Consider the following 22,484-nt stretch of genomic DNA (forward strand, 5'->3'; position numbering starts at 1 on the left):
GCAAGAGTGAACTAGGTGGAGTTGTTTTTTTATGACAATCAATCTCACTTGGACTAGTTTTTAATTTTAGATCTTCATTAATTGAATTTAAATTTCACCAGCTGCTGTGGTGGGATTTGAACCCATGTCCCCGCATCATTAGTTGGGGACTCTGAGTTACTATTCTAGTGACATTACCACAACAACACTATCTAACCACTTTAACAAGCTGCTATGATGTGACCATTTCACCTTTTGTCTCAACCCAAACTTCCCACCCTGATCTTTGCTCTCAGATACCATAAGACAAAGGATCAGAATTAGGTCATTTGCTATTCGATCACGGCTGATGTGTTTCTCAACCCCACTCTCCGGCCTTCCCCATAATCTTTGATCCCCTTACAATCAAGAACTTACCACTCATTCTGTAGATACCAAGAACTGCTCAGTCACAGCAGCTGCAGGAGGAGGAGAGAGAAAGAGTAACACCACTGTACTGATGAAAAGGCCTCACTTTTTTTTCCATAGAATCCCTACAGTGCAGAAGGAGGCCATTTGGCCCATCTGGTCTGCACCGATCACAATCTGACCCAAGCCCTATCCCCATAACCTCACTTATTTACCCTGCTAGTTCCCTGACAATAACGGGCAATGTACTATGGCCAATCAACCCAACTCGCACATTTTTGGAGTGTGGGAGGAAACCGGAGTACCTGGAGGAAATCCTCGCAGACATGGGGAGAACGTGGAAACTCCACACAGACAGTGACCTGAGGCAGGAATTGAACCCAGGTCCCTGGCGCAGTGAGGCAGCAGTACTAACCACTGTGCCACGGTGCTGCCCACTGGATCTGATACCTGCAGCTGCCAGCTCAGATACTGTCACTGCACTTATCTTGGAGGCTATTATTGAGTTGGGATCAGCATATGGTGAGAGAATAAGGTGTAAGTGGATTGCAGCAAGGCCAGGAGTGAAGATCAGTTTGAGTAACAACTCACCACAGGTCATTGATGGCTCCTTCTACAGAGGACTCAGCAGAGAATCTCAGTGGGACAGCATACAGGAGTACACAGGTCGGCATGTACAACAAGATGTTGGAATTATTGACTGGTGTGTCAGACAACTTCCTGTTATTGTCAAGGAACTTGGTGTGGAAGTAGGCTCCAAGGTGATGTAAGCCATCACTTAGAGCTTGCCCTCTCCTCAGCCATTGGCCTATCTTGCAGTCATATTACAGACCCGGATGCACTGAAACTCATGTCCTGCCAGCTTTTACAGTCTTTACTTAGACACCTATTCCCCTAGCCTTCCTGTTAGGATGCAGCAACAGCCCCTACCAATTCACAATAACACCTCAAAACACTCCATGGAACTTCCAGAGACATTGCAATATTAAACGTTATTCAAAATTCTCTGACAGGCAAATTGAGTAACTGGCCTTTAAAATAACAACTAAATCTTGTTGCAGTAGAACGCTTGATCTCTGGTAATATAATAGATCTGAATGGTCCAAATTTGGCATTAGGGTATCAGATGGCATGGTGTCACAGTTGCTCTCAGCGCCAGGGACCTGGGTTCAATTCCCGGCTTGGGTCACTCTCTGTGCGGTGTCTGCATGTTCTCCCTGTGTCTGTGTGGGTTTCCTCCGGGTGCTCTGATTTCCCCCCACACTCCAAAAGATATGCGGGTTAGGTGCATTGGTCATGCTAAGTTCTCCCTCAGTGTACCCGAACAGGCACCGGAGTGTGGTGACTAGGGGCTTTTCACAGTAACTTCATTGCAGTGTTAATGTAAGCCTACTTGTGACATGAATAAATAAACTTAAACACATTAGCTAATAGAGCAGGAGGACATCATGTTAGGACAATTTCAGAAGCCTCTAAGGCATGTATGGAATGCCCATATGAGTGTCCCACTCAGGATGGTGTGCTGTCTGGGGCAGCCCCCTACCTTCCCCCCGAGGGATCCCCAATGGTACCACTGATCCAAATTTCATCTTACAAGCACCAATGAAGCTGGTAGTTACTATATAATGATACATACCACAGTGAAGTAATTATAATGATGACTATTCATTAGATAATTTAGGCATGTTTCATGAAAAGTTAAGAGAAAGGAATTTATATTTTCTTTAACATGGAGCACCATTAAAGCCAATTACAAGAAACTAAATACAAGTGAATCAATCATACCAAACTTCAGATAAAATGTTGTTATTTTACTGAACAAGGTGCTAAATTAGAATAGAATTTGCAAACCTGATAAATAACTAACATGACACCAAACATTTTAATGTGTTGAAGCTCAATCTTTAAAGAATTCATGAACTTAGCATCTTTTTAAATTATTTCAATGGAACAAAATAGATATCTAGAACAGAGCTTCAGTCTTTCTTGAAATGATTGAATCACAACTTCAAAAGCATTGAATAATTGTTTAGACTCTATCTGCTGATCTTTTTCACTTTCAATGTGATCTCAGTGGCTACCAGAAAGTCAAAGTATTGTTTAGAATTTTCTATTAAATGTAGAGGGCCACAATTAAAAAGTAACAGCACCAAACTGCGGCCAAATTGCTCTATGGTACAACAAGATGTGAACTCCCGCAAAGTGATTCTGCAGTTTGGCAGTCTCAACATCAAGCAGTGTCATAGGAAGCACTGGCCAGGAAAACGTAGACATGTAGCAACTGATTTTCCATCTATTCATGGAAATGACACTGCTAATGAGGCTCTGTGGGCCTGCAATTTCTGGGCCAGCAGCTCCTGTCAGCACTATTCCATGCTGTGAACATCCAGTAATAAGATCAGCCTTGACCTCCCCTCGGTGTTGGGAGACTCAATAATGCAGGCTGTATCTCACCAGCAGCTTAGGCACCTGTACAAAATGGCTGCTCTAGCTGTATTAAAGGGAAGTGAACTCATTTATATAATGTACTGGCACTGAAGGCAGATGTCTCACCAGGGGCACCAAGTCTCATTGTGGCCAACTAGCATCCGGCAAAGCGCTGGGCAGTTTCTTGGCTGGAAGGGCACGACAAAAAAGTGGCAGGTGATACTAGATGTAGTCAGCATCACAGCCAGGTAGCTAAACTTTCAGGGGCAGAGGTAAGTGTCAAGGCATCCTTCCTAATTCTGATGTTTGTACTAAAGAAGCAATGTGCGGTACATCAGGTGAACGTTAGGAAATTGTTGGGTCCAGCATGTTTTACCAGAGCCCAGTTTCTAGGTTGAGTCCTTTCCTCCTTTTGTGGGTTGCAAAGAGGGAGAGGTGAGAAATTTGCTTTCATGGTTTGGTCTATGAACAGGAAGATTCACCTTAGGAAAGCACTTGACAGATTACTTTATCCCTATCGCTACATAAAAAAAAAACAATGCCCTCACGGTCTCTCAGTCCATAATATGTTGCAAACAAAAGTTAGACTTGCAGACGATCAGTGCACTTCTAAAAGTGACAGGAGGAACTGCCCAATGAGGTGCTAACAGAGTATAACTTTGGATATTCTTTCCATGAAGATTTGATCCTGTAAGTGTTTGTTCTATAAGTTTTCATGGTGTCATTATGTATAGTTCAATTATAAAATTCATCAGTTGTATCTGTTAAATGACTAAGTTGAGCAAAGTGAAATAACTATTAAGGTTGCAACTTTACAGATGAATTAAGATTAGCTAATTTTCTTTTGTACACACTAACAGCTTTGTGTTTCACAAAATCATCATGCGACATTCACATGTACCCATTATTTCAAATGATATCTACTATATTGTGTGAAAAGAAGCAATTCATCTTTATAGCTGAATTTGAACCCAGTGATATATAATGGCCTTGAAATTACACTCTGTAATACAAGTGGAAGAGCATTTAACAACTTGATCTGCAATTTGCTCTCTGCTATCTTGGTAGAGTTGCTAATCAATTTATTTTACATGGGTAAATCCTCCAACACAATAGTATAGAGAGAACCTGGAGTATAATGACTTACGCATTCAAAATTAGGCTGGTGGTAGCAGATTCATTTGTAACTTTCGAAAGGTAATTAGATAAATACTTGAAAGGGAAAAATTGCAGGGCTGTCAGAAACAAGCAGAGGAATGGGATTAAAGTCATAGAGGTTTACAACATGGAAGCAGGCCCTTCAGCTTAACTTGTCCATGCCACCCTTTTATTTTTAAAAAACCCTTAAGCTAAATCCCAATTGCCTGCATTTGGCCCATATCCCTCCATACCCACGGTACTCATGTAACTATCTAAATGCTTTTTAAAAGACCAAATTGTTCCCACCTCTACTACTGCCTCTGGCAGCTTGTTCCAGACACTTACCACTCTGCAAAATAATTGCCCCTCTGGACACTTTTGTTATCTCTCCCCTCTCACCTTAAACTTACTCTTTCCAGTTTTAGACTCTCCTACCTTTGGAAAAAGATATTGACTATCTAGCTGATCTATGCCTCTCATTATTTTACAGACCTCTATAAGATCACCACTCAGCCTCCTATGCTCCAGGGGAAAAAAGGTACCAGTCTATTCGGCCTCTCCTTATAACTCAATCTATCAAGTCCCTGAGGCATCCTAGTAAATCTTTTCTGCACTCTTTCTATAATAGGATGACCAGAATTGTGCACAGTATTCCAAGTGTGATCTTACCAATGTTTTGTACAACTTCAACCACACATTCCAACTTCTGTGTCAATGTTCTGACCGTTGAAACCAAGTATGCCGATAGCCTTCTTTACCACTCTGTCTACCTGTGACTCCACTTTGATTGGATTGTTCTTTCTAAAAGCCAGCATAAACATACAATGGGCTAAATGACCTCCTGCTGAGGCTACACCAAGAGTATTGTGTGCAGTTTTGGTCTCCTTTTCTGAGGAAGGATGTTCTTGTTCTCAAGGGAGTGCAGTGAAAGTTTGCCAGGCTGATTCTGGGGATGACAGGACCGATGTATGAAGAAACTTTGACTAGGTTGGGATTGTTTCTGCTGTAGTTCAGGTGAATGAGGGGGGGATCTCATAGAAACTTATAAACTTCTAACAAGTCTAGACAATATAGATGCAGGGAGGATATTCTTGATGGTGTATGAGTCCAGAACCAGGGGTAACAGTCTGAGGATATAGAGTAGACCATTTAGGATGAAGTTGAGGAGACATTGCTTCACCCAATGAGTGGAATTCATTACCACAGGAAGTAATTGATGCCAAAACATTGAATCTATCGAAGAGGCGGCTGGATGTAGCACTTGGGGTAAATGGGATCAAAGGTTATGGGGAAAAAGCAGGACAAGGCCACTGAGTTTAATGATCAGCCATGATCACAATGAATGGCGGAGCAGACTCGAAGGGCCAAATGGCCTCCTCCTGCTCCTTTCTTCTCTGTTTCTATGTTTTGATCTATGCTTCTATGATTTGAATATCTCAGCATAAGTACAAGACTGGTGGTTGATCACCATATTGGTAATAGTATTGACTTTCCTTCAAATGACACATCTTTATTAGTTTTCTGTCCCATTAGGCGATGGCCTAGTGGTATTATTGCTGGACTATTAATCTGGAAACTCTGTTAATGCTCCGTGGACCTGGGTTAAAATTCTGACACCGCAGATGGTAGAATTTGAATTCAAGAAAAAATATCTGGAATTAAGAATCTACAGATGACCATGAAATGACTGTTGATTGTCAGAAAAACCCATCTGGTTCACTAATGCCCTTTCGGGAAGGAAATCTTCCATCCTTACCTTACCTGGGTTGACAAAGGAGCTATAAATGGGGGTGAGAATGGAGCATGAGGCAGCACGGAGGATCTGAGAAATCGTGGGAAGTGTGAGAGTGCATGAGTTGGTATGGATGGGGCATGTAGAGTGTGTGCTGGATAAGGGGCTTGAAGAATGAGGGCCCTTTTTGATTTTACTGTTTCTTTTACAACTGGGACAAAGTCCTAAAACACTGAGGGTGGATCTTTTAACTATGCTCCCACCCCCCCACCCCCACCAACCACCGCACACACCACCCCGAAAAATAGACCATTCGGGGAACCTTCTGCCAAGGCAGGCTTGTGGAGTACGGAATTCCTTATTTGTAAAAAGGATTGCACCAACATTGGAAGTATTAACAACATTTAATGCTTTTCTTCATAATAACTGCTAGTTTTATTAAATGACAATAGAAAAAGATGTCAGAACATTATAGCATTTTATCACAATAATCAGACCTGCTGCAAGCAATTTCAGATTCAGTAAATTACCAGTATTTTAATTACTTTGAAGCACAGTGTCCAGAATTCTCTGATTGTTCACATCACACTGTCGTTGCCAGCAAGAATGGAGAATTTGACATTCAGCCAAATCTCGGTTCACTGCAGGGGAACCGGAGAACCCCAGTTGCAGGCGAGATCAGAGGATCTGGCCCAGTGCCTTATATAAGCACAACAACAGTGGAGTAATGATGTGGGGCAGGAAGCAAAGTTATTGCAAGAGATTTTCTGCCTAATACTGGATAGGTAGTAATGGAAAGACGTGGGGGTAATCCCCTTCAGCTGGACAATGGAGTTGACACATTAGAGTTGGATAGTGGGACAAGTTTTCCTGTTCCACCCACCATGGGAATTGCAGCAGGCGAGGGGCGGACCATGGCAAGGCCAGTTGACCTCGGGTGGGATTTTCTGGTTTGAGATGAGTGCAGCTGGAAAATTCCACCCAGTGTGTTCACCCATGTAAAATTATAACTGTCTTCACACACTGCGCTTCACCTGGGGACAATCACTGAGATATATCATAGGATCTCTACAATGCAGAAGGAGGCCATTTGGCCAATCGAGTCTGCACCAACTATTATCCACCGAGGCCCTATCCTCCATCCCCTGCTAATCCCCATCATCTGATAAAATCAAATTTGAGAACTTTTAACAAATAATTAGTTATGCACGTGGCAGTAGTGGTGACCACTGTGTGCCAGCAAGGACTTCATTCAATCACAATGCATTGATGCATCAAGCAGGCCACTGATACTTAATTTATCCTGGCAAACGTGTTTATCAATGTCCCATTGGTAGAAGGGCAGTGAAAAGGAAGAATACTGCAATTTTTTGGCAGTACAGAATTCTTCAAAAGTCCAAAACACTATTTTATAATGGTCCAGTGAGCCCTCTAGCACAATCCATATTGTTCTCTACAGAGAATACCATCTTGTTCGCAAACAACAAGAAATTCCACTTGATCATTGTGCAGTGACCAGCAGAAGAAAATCATGCAGCTCAATGCCCACATCCCAAGTAGCTGTCAGTACCCTTTTACTAGGATAACCTTCTGTGCCTGAAATATTAAAAGGTGAAGGCACTCCTGTCTCCTAGGAGACCAAAGATGCTCCCCTAAGTTGTGTCTGGTGATATCATTGCTACAAATATCAAAACATATAAAACAAAGTTCATGCAACTGTCATAATCATTTTTGATTTTTTTTATTTGTTCGTGGGATACGAATATTGTAGGCAAAGCCAGCACTGTCCACAACTGTTCTTGTGATGATGATCAGCCATGTTCTTGAACTTGAACATATTTCTAAATCAGGATAGTTTACAATTAAGATGGTAACTTTCAGGTGATGGTGTTTCTATGGATTTGCTCCCCTGGTCCATCTAGGTGGTAGAGGTTGGCGGTTGGAAGGCTCTGTTGAAGGCATCTTGGCGAATTGATGCAATCCTTCCTATAGATGGTGGACACTGCTGCTGTTGTGCATTAACAATGGAGAGAATGGATGCTTTTAGTGGTGAATGAGATGCCAATCAGTCTTCAGTGTCTTTGATTATGTCAATCTCCTTGAGTATTCTCGAACCTTCACTCCTTAAGTTAGGAGTATCCAATCACACTTCAATGACAGTTTACAGATGGTGAACAGGCTTAGGTGTAAAGAAATGGAATTTGCTTTTTCATTTCATTTCTTTTGATAAAATATTTAACAATAGTACATAAAAAAGCAAACCATGATTTGCAAATTGTCATGCAAGGTGTGAAAGGATGTGTGGAATGTGAACAAAATTGTGACTGCCTGTAAAGAATTCAGAGCTGAGAATTATGAACAAACAAAATTAACTTTGCATGATTTGATGATTGGTGTTTTCCTTCAAATGTTGAATGAGATGTGTATGGATTAATTTGTGAATAATTGTTTTACTGAATCATTGTTGACGATGCTGTAAAGATAGGATTTGTCTTTGATAATGTAGTGCCCTGAGTAAATTTTAAAGATGTGTGATTAGAATAGGTTTAGAAATACAAGGAGAATTTTTAAGTGTAAGCTATGTGTTTAAGAACATAAGAACATAAGAACATAAGAAATAGGAGCAGGAGTAGGCCATCTAGCCCTTCGAGCCTGCCCCGCCATTCAATAAGATCATGGCTGATCTGTCGTGGCTCAGTTCCACTTTCCCGCCCTCTCCCCATAACCCTTAATCCCTTCTCTTATCAAAAACCCATCAACCCGCTTCTTAAAAATATTTAGCGAGGCAGCCTCCACCACTTCAACGGGCAGAGAATTCCAGAGATTCACCACCCTTTGAGTGAAGAAGTTCCTCCTCAACTCCGTTCTAAACCGCCTCCCCTTTATCTTGAGGCTGTGCCCCCTAGTCCTACTGTCTTTTTTGAGCGGGAAGAGTCTCTCCACCTCTATCCTATCCATCCCATTCATCATCTTATACGTCTCAATGAGATCTCCCCTCATTCTTCTAAACTCTAACGAGTACAAGCCTAGTTTATTCAGCCTCTCCTCATAGCTCAATCCCCTCAACTCCGGTATCAGCCTAGTAAACCTCCTCTGCACTCCCTCCAAGGCCAAAATATCCTTGCGCAGGTGCGGCGCCCAAAACTGCACACAGTACTCCAGCTGCGGCCTCACCAATGCCCTATACAGCTGCAGCAAGACCTCCCTACTTTTATATTCAATCCCCCTCGCTATGAAGGCCAGCATCCCATTCGCCTTCCTGACCACCTGCTGCACCTGCAAGCTGGGTTTTTGCGATTCATGCACAAGGACCCCGAGGTCCCTCTGCACATCTCTATCAAACAAAGGTGGTCCATAACAAGATGCCTGTGATTGAGAATTGAAGTTACTGACCCACATCAGCAGTTCTCCGTCCCATTCTTTCAGTTCCTTCGCCTCTGTTCTGATAATGCTACTTTCCAAAATATTGCTGCCAATATGTTTCCCTTATTCCTCAATTGTGGTTTTCCACCCACTGTGGTTGAAAGGACTCTCAACTGTGTCCAACATAGCCCCCGGACCACTGCTCTCAACCCCTCCTCTCCCAGAACCAGGAGAGGGTCTTCCTTGTCCTCACTTTTCACCCCACCCAGCCTTCACATTCAAAGGATCACCCTCCGCCATTTCTGCCAACTCCAACATAGAATGCAGAAGGAGGCCATTCAGCCCATCGAGTCTGCACTGATCACAATCCCACCCAGGCCCCATTCCTGCAAACCCACACACTTACCCTGCTAATCCTGACATTATGGTCAATTTAGCGTGACCAATCAACCTAATCCGCACATCTTTGAACTGTGGGAGGAAACCGGAGCACCTGGAGGATACCCACGCAGAAACGGGGAGAATATGCAAATTCCACACAGACAGTAACCTGAGGCCGGAATTGAACCCGGGTCCCTGGTGCTATGAGGCAACAGTACCACTGTGCCGCCACCCACCCCCTACCCCCTGCATAATGCCACTACTCAATACATTTTCCATTCACATCTCTGTCAGCATTCTGCAGGGACTATTCTCTCTGAGACACCCTGGTCCACTCCTTCACCACACCCAACACCTCACCCCCTGCCCACAACACCTCCCCATGCAATTATAGAAGGTGCAACACCCGTCCATTTACCACCTGTCTGCTCACCATTCCAGGATCTAAGCACCCTCTTCAGGTGAAGCAAAGCTTCACGTGCACCTCCTTCAATCTGGTCTATTGCATTTGCTGCTCCCAATGTGATCTACTCTACATTGGAAAGAGCAACAGCAGACCAAACACAAGGTAACTGCTTTGCTGAACACCTTCAGTCCATCTGCAAGCAAGATCCAGACTCTCCTGTTACTTGCCACTTCAACACAACACTCTGCTCTCTTGTCCACATGTCTGTCCTTGGCCCTTTGTAAAGCTCTAATGAACCCCAACACAAATTGAAGGAATAGCACCTCACTTTTGGATTGGGCACTTTGCAGCCTTCTATACTGAACATTGAGTTCAACAACTTCAGAGCGTGAACTCTCTCCTCCGCCTCCACCCCATTTCCATTTATTGTATTTCATTTTATTTCAGCTGTTCATCCATTGTATCATCTTTCTTTCTCACTCCTATTTCTCCATTCCAGCTCTTCTTCTCGCTTCCACCCCCCCCCCCACCCCACCCTGCCTCCCTCCACCCCTCCTTTCATGGCATCTGCCAGAATCCTCAGGCAGTCCGCTAACCATCTGTACCTCTGTTCTGCTATTCACGCATCTTGATCACTTAATGAACACTTCTGACACTTTCTCAGCTTTCTGTATCCTCATTTACATTCCCTTTGTCCCAATCCACCCTCCCCACTATTCTCATAACATAAATCTTTAATGATTCTCTCTGCTGTGATAAAGGGTCATCTCGATTTAGCTCCATTCTCTTCCCACAGATGCTGTCAAACTTACTGAAATTTTCCAGCATTTTTTGTTTTTTGTCTTTATTAGTAGTTAATATTGCTGCCACTGTTTGAAACGGATAGCAATGGAGTAGGAAGGTGGGGGCAAAATGTCACAGGAGCCAAGGAAAGGGGATTGAGGACAGAAGGTTTTCCTGCAGTGAATGCTCCCAGCCCTCTCCATCAGTGTGATGTGGGCCCCGCCAAGCAAGGGAGGGGGGGATCCCATTTAAATTCATTATAAGGTATAGGTGCAGATTTAGGCCATTTGGCCCATCGAGTCTGCTGTACGATTTGATCATGGCTGATATGCTTCTCATCCCAATTTTCCTGCCTTCCCCCCATAACTCTTCAACCCATTATCAATTAAATATGTCTCACTCCTTCTTAAATTTATTCACTCAGCATCCACTACAAGTTGGAGTAGCAAATTCCACATTCACAACCAACCATTTCTCCTCAACTCTGTTTTAAATTTTCTACCCCTTATCCTAAGACTTGGACAAGGGGTAAGATATCTGGTCCTAGGATGCCCCACAAGGGGAAGGATACGCTCCATGTCTACCTTATCCATAACTTTTATCATCCTATATACTTCAAACTGATCTCCCCTCATTCTTCTAAGTTCCAGGGAGTGTAGACCGAAATTGTTCAATCTTTCTTCATACAACAAACCCCTCATCTCTGGAATCAATCCAGTGAACCTCCTCTGAACTGCTTCCAATGCCACTACATCTTTCTTCAAATAAGGGGACCAAAACTGTGCACAACACTCCCAGTGTGGCCTCACCAATGCCTTGTATAGTTGCAACAATACTTCTTTGCTTTCATATTCTATTCCTTTAGCTATAAATGCCAACGTTCCATTCACTTTCTTTATTATTTTCTGTACCTGCATGCTAGATTTCTGTGACTCATGAACAAAAACACTCAGTTCCCTCTGCACCAGAGCATACCGAAGTCTCTCCCCATTTAGAAAATAAGTCACCTTCCCATTTTTCCAACCAAAATGTAAGACCTCACATTTATCCACATTGAACTCCATCTGTCACATTTTGGCCCATTCTCTAACCTATCTATATCCATTTTGTAGGGTTCTTATTTTGTTGCAAATTACTGTCCTGCCTATTTTTATGTCATCTGCAAATTTGACTATAGAGCCTTATATCCTTGTATCCAAGTCGTTAATATAGATTGTAAATAGCTGGGGCACAAGAACCAACCCTGTGGCACTCAGCTAGTTACTTTTTGCCACCCAGAAAAGAGACCATTTATCTCAACTCTCTGTTTTCTGTCCATCAACCAGTCACCCATCCAGCTGATAAATTATCCCTAATCCTATGTGATCTAGCCTTGTGATTTAACCTTTTGCGCAGCACTTTATCAAGTGCCTTCTGGAAGTCCAGATATACTACATCTGCAGGATCCCCATTGTCTACTTTGCTTATTAAATCTTCAAAGAACTCTAGCAAATTAGTCAAATATGATTTGCCTTTCATAAAACCATGCTGACTCTGATGGATAGCATTTTGACTTTCCAAATGTCCTGATACTGCTTCCTTGATAATTGATTCTGACACTTTCCCAACAACAGATGTTAAACTAACTGGTCTGTAATTTCCCACATTTTGCCTCCCTCTCTTTTTGAATAAGGGCATTACATTAGCATTTTTCCAATCTACTGGAAATTTTACAATATTATAACCAATGGATTCACTGTCTCTGCCACCACTTTCTCTAATATTGTAAGATGTAGGTCATCAAGGCTGGATTACTTGTCTGCCCTCAATCCCAATAGTCTGCTGAGTACCTTTACACTATCAATGTTGATTGTTCTAAGTTCTACCCTTTCTATTTTCTCTGGCTTGCCTGTTCCTATAGGAATGGTATTAATGTCCTCCACCATGAAAACTGAGGTAAAGTATTGATTTAGCATCTCTGCCATTTCAGTGTTCCCTACTATGAACTCTCCGGTTTCATCTTCCAAAGGACCAACATTTATCTTAGTGACTCTCTTCGCTTTTATACACTTAAAGAGACTTTTGCTATCCCTTTTGATATTTCGTGCTAGTTTTCTTTCATAATTGACCTTAGCTCTTTCTATTACTTTTTTAGTATCCCTTTGTTTATGTTTGAAAGTTTCCCAGTCTTCCAGCCTGCCATTGGCCTTTACAATATGATATACTTTTGTTTTTGTTTTTACATTGCCCTTGACCTCCTTGTTTAGGCATGGATATTTTTTTACCCCCCTTATCATCTTTCTTCCTCAGTGGGATATATTTTAGGTGTGAGGAATTGAATATCTCCTTAAACAACTGCCACTGCTCACCTGCTCACCTACCTTTTAGCCTTTCTGCCCACTCTACTGAGGTCAATGTAATTTCCTTTGTTTAATTCCAGAATACTACTGTGGGACTCCACTTTCTCACCTCCAGTTTGAAGGGGAGATGGTTAAATGGAGATCACCAGTAACTGAAGCTCTCATTTTAAACATAGGCCATGCCGGTCAGATTCCATCTGGCAATGTGAAACCCAAGAACATTTTTCTTCTTGTCTAAGTGGCTGAAGTGTGGAACAGTAACTAACACTGCTGCTCCATGGCACCAGGGACCCGTGTTCACTTCTTAGGTGATTGTCTTTGTGAAGTTTACATGTTTTTCTTGTGTCTGCTTGGATTTCATCCAGATGCTCCAGTTTCCTCTCACAGTCCAAAGATGTGCAGGTTAGGTGGATGGTCATGCCAAATTGCCCCTCATTGTCCAAAGGTGTGTCAGTTAGATGGATTGGCCATAGTAAATGCACAGGGTTATGGAGATAAGGTGTTTGGGGGGGGGGGCCTGAGTAAGATGCTCTCTTTGAGATTCAGTTCAGACCTGATGGGCCAATTGGCCTCCTTCTACAATGTAGGGATTCTATGAGTATGGATTTTAAAGATGTGGAGGGGGAGCTCCAAATGTGGAGGGATGATATAGTGGGGAAGCCCACAAACGACATAGATTTAAATGAGATTCCCAAACTTCCTAGGCATTAACTGCAGTATGTCACTGGAGGGGGTGTATGGGGGGGGGGGTGGGGGTGGGGAGGTTGGGGGGTGGTGTTGCAGACAGCGGGAGGTTGATCGCCTCACAAGATTTCATTGGCGAGGCTTTTGTTTTTAGACTCTTGCAAGCTTTTGCAGTGATGTCCACATGTGCACCAACAGTAAGCATGGGTGCAAAATCCCAGCTAGACAATGCACAACACACAAATAGGCCATTTAATTCATCTGTTTGATGTCAGAGTTTATGCTCCACACAAACATCGGGCAGAATTTTTCCATAATTTAAAGTCAGAATCTGACTGAAAGCCAACGCATATCATTCCGGATGCGCTGCCAAGTTTTCAGACTTCAGACTTCAGTGCCCCCAACATCCCCAATTATTGGGGGTACTCCCACCATCCCCACCTAAATGCAATTGACAGGATGTTGGGGGGGGCAGTGCGAGGTTGACAGTGCCTAGGGGACGAAGGCTGGTGGGGCTATCGCTGCACCTTTTTAGAACATCTCTCTAGTTGGGGTGGTGGAGGCAATTTGAGTCATCCTCATCCCTGCTCGGTAAGGGAGGGTGGGGGTGGTGGGGCCTGCGGGTGGGGGCGTTGCTTTATCTGTATTTCCATGGGGAGTTGGGGAGTGGTTAGCACTGCATTCTGTGATTGGGGCACCCTTTGAAAAGGGCATCCTGATCTTGGTGAAGCTGTGTTGCTTTATACGACAAAAACAGAAAATGCTGGAAAATCTCAGCAGGTCTGACAGCATCTGTGGAGAGAGGATAGAGCTAACTCTGATGAAGGGCCATCCAGACTTGAAACGTTGGCTCTATTCTTTCCCCACAGATGCTGTCAGACCTGCTGAAGTTTTCCAACATTTTCTGTTTGTCTTTCAGATTCCAGCATCCACTGTATTTTGTTTTTATCTGAGCTGTTTTATGTTTAATCATAGTTAAAAATATCAAAGGTGGTTGAAATGCACCTCACAGGTGCCACAACTGCCAGTGGGTAACACTGGTTTTCCCATTGATGGCAGTGCTTGTATTCAGAAGATTCATGGGCCCAATCTATTTGTGAGCCCATTATTAACATTTAATTGAGGCTATCTCCAGCAGATCATGTAAGAATAGATATGATCCAGCATATGCCAATTCAAACTGTATTGTGTCACCTCCTGCTTTTAAAAAGCCAGGAATTATTCATTTCATAGATTTCATAGAATCCTTATATGCAGAAAGAGACCATTTGGCCCATTGAGTCTGCAGTGACCACAATCTCATGCTAGCCCTACCCCATAACATCTGCTAGATCCCCTGACACTGAGGGACAATTTACCATGACCAATCGACCTGACCCGCACATCTTTGGACTGTGGGGAGAAACTGGAGCAGATGGAGGAAACCCATGCAGACATGGGGAGAATGTGCAAGCTCCACGCTGGAAATCAAACCCGGGTGCCTGATGCAGTGAGACAGAAGTGCTAACCACTGTACCACTGTGTCACTCGTCAAATTATTCATTTTGTTCAAAAGCATGTGAAATCTAGGTACAGTTTAAAGAACACATGAAAATCAACAAATAAGGAGAATCCTGAGCTTAAAAGGTATTTCAAACATGAATAAAGGTAGATGCAAAGAGCAACAAAGCTTCAGATTATATTTTTCTTTTTTAAAACTTGCCTCCAAAATTAATGATTGCCTCTCTTTCCCATACATGTTGCAAATAGCACAGAACACTTGTAGCCAAGGTGGTTTCAGGCAGGTTATGTTGAAATGTCCCAATTTGTGTGCATGTAAATGAAGTTATGGTGTAAGGCATATGAGTGGGATTATTCTCCCTCTGCTCAGCATGTTTCACGTCAATGTGAGGTGACGCTCTGCTCCGCTCGCTGGCAAGGCGATCTTATGGTCACAATATCGTCAAAGGGATTTCCCACTGAACTCACTCGTCACTACCAGAAAATCTGCAGTGGGAGCACGCCATTGGCGGGACTGTAAGATCCCATCGGCGTGAATGGCACCAAGACTTTGGCTCCCAACTTCAATATGGCAAACATTTTCATCCAAATGTATTAATTTAAACATTATTGCAATATAATTCCCACTTGCACCTTTGATTACTAACAAATATGTCAAATGCAGTGAGACTAACCGCAACAATCTTTTGCTCAATAATATTTGCAATTGTGTTGCTTTTTGTGGGAGGTATGTTGACACTGTGAGTTTTGTTGATTGGGTTTATAACCTTTGCTTTGAATGCTTCTCAGGAAAAGAGAGATACTTTAAAATGCTTACAAAGATATCTTAACAGGGTTATCTTCAGGGTCATTATTAGGGTCCAGCTTTGTTCATGATATATCCAACCCTATGATAAACTACTATAAGTTGAGACTTGTAGGTGCAAGAGTTTTTTTTTTGCTCTTGTCTCATGCACACAATACATTTATCATCTTAGGTAAGTCAAAATAACTGCTGATATTATTTCAACTGAGTTGCTTGGAGTTCCTGTCACTACAGGCTAGCTAAAGCGTTCTTCTTTTGCCAAAACTGGTCTAAGCCTAATTGAGTGCAGTCAAATAAACTATTTGAGTGAAATAGATTTGGAAGGCATCCTAAAGCCATGAGTCTGACATGCAACAGAGGTTGAAATACCTGTCTAATGTCAATGAAGTGACTATCAAGATAGATTGTGTCTCAGCACTTGTTATCATGTTACTGCTCCAAGAGGCATTACACATTTCACACCTTTTAAAGGATAGTGTTCGAAAGGTTTGTAATGCTTCCTACTGAAGAATAAAAATCCAATCTCTGCAGGCCAACAGCCTGTATCACTTTGGATGAAAATCCATTCATCCATTGCTCTAGTTCCAGGGACCTAAATGGCCCCTAGTCTCACATTACAGCAGTTTTAACATTTCCATCTTTGTTTTTAAATCCTACCACTGTCTTGCCCCGCTCACCCCAAGCCCTGTAACTTCCTTTAACCTTACATAAAGGGCAAAAGAGTAAAACGGAGAAAGTAGGGCCTCTTAAGGATCAACAAAGTCATCTATGTGCGGATCCACAAGAGGTGGATGAGATCCTAAATGAATATTTCTCAATCATTTACTGTTGAGAAAAGCATGGATGTTAGGCAACTTGGGGAATTAAATATTGATGTCTTGAGGAGTGTAGATATAACAGAGAAGGAGGTGCTGGAAGTCTTAAAGTACATAAACGTAGATAAACCCCTGGGATCTGATGAAGTATATCCCAGGATGTTGTGGGGGGTTAGGGAGGAAATTGTGTGTCCCCTAGCCGAGGTATTTGAATCATCGATAGTCACTATCGGTGAGGTGCCTGAAGGTTGAAGAATGGCAAATGTCCCTTTGTTTAAAAAGGGCTGCATGGAAAATCTTGGGAGCTACAGGCCAGTTAGCCTCTCATCTGTGTTGGGTAAATTGTTGAAAGGTATTCTGAGAGATAGGATCTACAGGCATTTAGAGATGCAAGGATTGATTAGGGACAGTCAGCATTGCTTTGTAGGTAGAAAATCATGTCTCACAAATTTAATTGAGTTTTTTGAAGGGAAAACCAAGAAGGTAGATGAGGGCAGTACAGTTGACTTTAGCAAAGCCTTTGACAAGGTGCTGCATGGTCAGCTGTGGCTTAAAGTTAAATCTCACAGGATCCAGGGTGAAGTATCTAAATGGATACAAAATTGGCTTCTCAACAGAAGCCAGAGGGTGATTGTAGAGAGTTGTTTTTCAAACTGGAGGCCTGTGACCAGCAGTGTGCATCAGAGATCAGTGCTGGGCCCACTGTTATTTGTCATTTATATTAATGATTTGGATGAGAATATAGGGGGCATGGTTAGTAAGTTTGCAGATGACACCAAGATTGGTGGCATGATGGACAGTGAGGAAGGTTATCTCCAATTGCAGCGGAACTTAATCAATTGGGCCAGTGGACTGATGAATGGCAAATGGTGTTTAATTTAGACAACTGCGAGGTAATGCATTTTAGTAGATTGAACCAGGCCAGGACTTATTCAGTTAATGGTAGGGCATTGGAGAGATTTACAGAACAAAGAGAGATACATGTTCATAGCTGCTTGAAATTGGAATCACAGGTGGACAGAGTGGTGAAGAAGGCATTCGGCATGCTTGATTTCATTGGTCAGAACATTGAATACAGGAGTTGGAATGTCTTGTCTTGGTGAAGTTGTACAAGATATTGCTAAGGCCACACTTGAAATACTGTGTGCAATTCTGGTCACCCTATTATGGAAAGGATATTATTAAACTACAAAGAGTGCAGAAAAGATTTACTAGGATGCTATCAGGACATGGTGGATTGAGTTATAAGGAAAGGCTGAATAGACTGGAACTTTTTTCTCTGGAGCATAGAAGGCTGAGGGGTGACCTTATAGAAGTCTATAAAATAATGAGGGGCATAGACAAGGTATATAGTCAATATCTTTTCCCAAAGGTAGGGCAGTCTAAAACTAGAAGGCATAGATTTAAGGTGAGAGGGGAGATATACAAAAGTGTTCCGAGCGGCAATTTTTTCACATAGAGGGTGGTGAGTGTTTAGAACAAGCTGCCTGAGGTAGTAGTAGAGGAGGGTACAATGTTATCTTTTAAAAAGCATTCAGATAATTACATAGGTACGATGGGTATAGAGGGATATGGGCCAAATGTGCGCAATTGGGATTAGGTTAAGGGTTTTAAAAAATAAGGGCGGCATGGACAAGTTGGGCTGAAGGGCCTGTTTCCATGCTGTAAACCTCTATGATTCTATGACTCTTACAGCTGGCTGAGAACTCTGAATTCCCAATTGTTATCACCTAACAATTGCTAAGCATTTATTTAGTTTCTAGTTCTTAAACTTTGGAATTTCCTCCTTAAACCATTCCATTTCATAATCTCCCTCCCCTCTATTAACACACTGCTTTGAACTTAGCTCTGTGTTTAAGATTTTGGCCATCTGTGCCAGTATCTCCTTATATTGGTCAGTGTCAAATTTTATTTGACAATTCTCCTCTGAAGTGTCTTACAAACATACAAAGTAAAATGTTCAGTGTCTCAAGCCTGCTCTACATTCAGTAAAATCTTAGCTGATCTGTTTGTTTTTCTAATTTCACATTCCTTTACAACCATGATACCCTTTAATACCCTTGCCTAATAAAAATCCATTTACCTTCTTACTTACTTGCTATACCCACATACTAAATTTTTGTGACTCATTATTAGAACACATAGATCCCTCTGCACCTTGGAATTCTGTAGTCGTCCTGTATTTAAAGAATAATCTGCTTTTCTATTCTTTCTGCCAAAGCGAACAACCTTATGCTTTTCTCACTTTATACTTTATCTGCCATACTTGTTGTGGTTGAGTTTGTCCTGCAATGACACAGATAGTAGGCGGCAGTGTTAATATTTAAGATGGTAATGAGGTGTGACTGGCATGGGGCTTGAGTGGGAGTTGGAATGTGAGGAACATGGCACTGATTAGGGGAGCTCCTGGTGACTAGGGGAGGGAGGGCTTTCTTATAGGTGTTGGCAAAATTATTCATTTGCTTTTGTTCAAAAGCATGTGAGACCTAGGTACAGTTTAAATAACACATGAAAACCAACAAATAAGGGGAGTCCAGAGCTTAAAAAGTATCTTAAACAACAATAAAGACAGATGCAAAAAACTGACTGGGTGACAGTTGAAGTTGGAACTATGAGCGGTGTATGAGAGGATGCAGAAAAGGGCTACTTGAGGCTGACGTACCCTAGCTGAGCGTGGAATATCATTCACCTTCTTATGGCACTACTACCCTGTTCTCTTTTGCAGTGAGGTGGCATTCAGCAGAGGAGCCATTGCATCCCAAGCAAGGTGGTGACCTTGATGAGAGGCCTTTTCCTGGAGGGGGGGTAGAGTGCAACCAACCTCTGCTGCACTCCATCAAGAAGTCTGGTGAGGGCTCCCTCTGAGAAGCACAGTGAGGGTTTCCTGGCGATCAGTCCCTCCAATTGCTGTGGAACAAATATTGGACTCTTCTACCATCAGGGACGTTGGGTTCTATTTCACCATTTTGATTCTGGGCAGACTTGAAACTGGGAGTGTTTCAGATCCGATTTTTAGACCTGTTCTCAGGCGCCCCCACACTCACTCTGCCTGAAAAAATATCAGCGAGTCTGAATTGTGCTGTAGAAGCCTGTCAGCAGGGATTAACACGCCCAAAACCCTTCTGGCTCTAGTCAGCACCTCAAAGTGCGCATGCGCAGAAAAGGAGTGATAGAATGCTGCTCCCCTGCCATATCGCTCCCGGGCCAAATAATGCCTCCCCCAGTCCCCACACACATTGTCCCGTCCACACAACATTACTTGACCTCCTTATCTCCCCAACCCCTGCCACCCAGATCGATCGCAACCCCCTGTCCGCCCTCCCCCCCCCACTGATCTCAGGCAACATGGCAGCGGAACCCCCCCCACCTCCCCCCCCCCACTGATCTCCAGCTGAGTGGCAGCGGACCCCCTTTCTCCTCCACTGATCTCAGGCAGGTTGGCAGCAGACCCCCTCCCCCCCCAACTGATCTCAGGCAGAGTGGCAGTGGACCCCCCTTCCTCCCCACTGATGACAGGCAGAAGAGATCCACCCCCCTCCCTGCATCCTCTCCCCCAGACTCTGATAGCTGTGTGGCACCTCCCTCTCTTTCCCCTGTGCCCAATATTAAGACACTGATCCACCGCACCCCCCACGCTCACACACAGGGAGACACAGACCCAGGGAGGCTGATGGCAATGCAGCAAGAGAGGAAGTTGTCACCTTGGTCAGTGCCACGACACTGGTCCCCCCACACCACGAAGTAGTGCCATAAAAAGGTCAATCCAGGCAGCAAAGGTGAATGTACACCCCATTTAGCATCATTTGGTCACTGAAAGTAGCATGCAGGTACAGCAGGCAGTAAAGACGGCAAGTGGTATGTTGGCCTTCAAAGCGAGAGGATTTGAGCATAGGGATAGGAATATTTTGCTGCAATTGTATAGGGCATTAGTGAGGACAAACGTGGAGTATTGTGTGCAATTTTGATGTTCTTATCTGAGAAAGAATGTACTCGCTATAGATGGAGTACAGCGAAGGTTTACCAGGCTGATTCCCAGGATGGCAGGTATGTGATATAAAGAGAGACTAAGTCAGTTAGGATGATACTCATTGGAGTTTAGAAGAATGAGAGGGGATCTCATAGAAACTTATAAAATTCTAATGTGGTGAGACAGGTTAGATTCAGAAAGAATGTTCCCGATGGTGAGAGAGTCCAGAACTAGGGCGTCATAGTTTAAGGATAAGGGGTAAACCTTTTAGAACTGACGTGACAAGAAATCTCTTCACTCCGTGGGTGGTGAATGTGTGGAATTCATTGCCACAGAAAGTAGTTGAGGTGAAAACATCTGATTTGAAGAAGAAATTAGATCTAGCTCTTGGGTCTCAAGGCAGCAAGGGATATTGGGGGATGGGGTGTGAAGCGAGGATCAGGAGGATATTGAATTCGATGATCAGCCATGATCAGAATGAATGGTGGAGCAGGCTTGAAGGGTAAAAGGCCAACTCCTGCTTGTAGTTTCTATGTTTTTAAGAATCATTCTCTCACAGCACTCTTTGAGGTACACAGAGTAATTCCCTTCATCTTATTTGCTCAATGCCAATTTGCACATGGCTTAGGCAATAATCCAGATAATGTAACCTTTCTTAATTTGGTGCTTAGCTTTTGCATCAGGGAAAATGCCAGAGATGGACCCTGGTTGGGGCCTCATGGTTGGGGGCTTGGGGGTGGAATAATTAATTGTTCTGGTGGAGGTGGGGAGCAGATATGGAAGCAGAACGGATGCCAGCATTGACTGTTTGTGGAGGAATGGGCCAGGGTCCAATGCCGGTTGGGGAAGAGAGAGACGGCAATGAAGACATTGATCATGTGGGGATGTTGGTGGGGAGGGGGGGTGAGCAAGATGCCAGCTATGATTATGAGGGGTGGAAAAAGTACCAGCTTTGGTCATAAGGAGAGGGTATGGAGAGCCCCTGAGACATCAGTGGTAGAGTAGAGGCTATGTTTTCCTGATTGGGGCACCCTTAAAAACATGATCTTAATACAGCCAGGCTTTCTTGGCATGTTTAGGTCCCACCCCTCAACAACTTGGCATGACATATGGCCCCTGTTTTTATTAACAAAGTGCAGTAAGATCTGGCAAGAAAAACTATCTGTTTCTCTGGAGAGAAACAAAATGAGCAAAGATAGTAAAATACACACAACCAATCATTTACCTAGTTTCAGAATGCAAAGTAAAACCACTACTACGGTCTACACTTACTAATCCCTGCCATTCCTTTTGGCAAAACAAATTAAACCAAATGAACCAAACTAAGGGACAAAGCAAGAAAGGCAGCCCCTTAAAGGCAGGCTGCCCAAAACAAAAACAAAACATAAATGAAACTAAAACATTAAAGGAAAAGATGATTTAAAAGGGTCAATAACACATTCCAGTCCCTTTGGTGACCAACAAGCATGGAAGGTCTTGATGGTGCCTGTGGACACCCCATGCTCCCTCCTCAGGGACGACAGCTGTGAATATAGCTGCAGTAGAGGGGCAGACACTCAGGAGGAACTACCCGGCCAGTTGGAACTGGTGCTGCTGATCCAGTCCGCTCATGCCTATTCCAAAGAGACACTGGACCTGGATCCAAACAAGCAGTGCCAGCTAAATGTTTGGCTCGCCCGGCTCTTGAGGGAGAGGATGGACGCGCTTTACAGCTCCTCTCCCTCTGAGCTCTAAAACGTGGTGTTGGTGATGGTT

Source organism: Carcharhinus amblyrhynchos, chromosome 14 (assembly GCF_965287045.1).
Source record: "Carcharhinus amblyrhynchos chromosome 14, sCarAmb.v2.hapA, whole genome shotgun sequence".
Classification (NCBI taxonomy): Eukaryota; Metazoa; Chordata; class Chondrichthyes; order Carcharhiniformes; family Carcharhinidae; genus Carcharhinus; species Carcharhinus amblyrhynchos.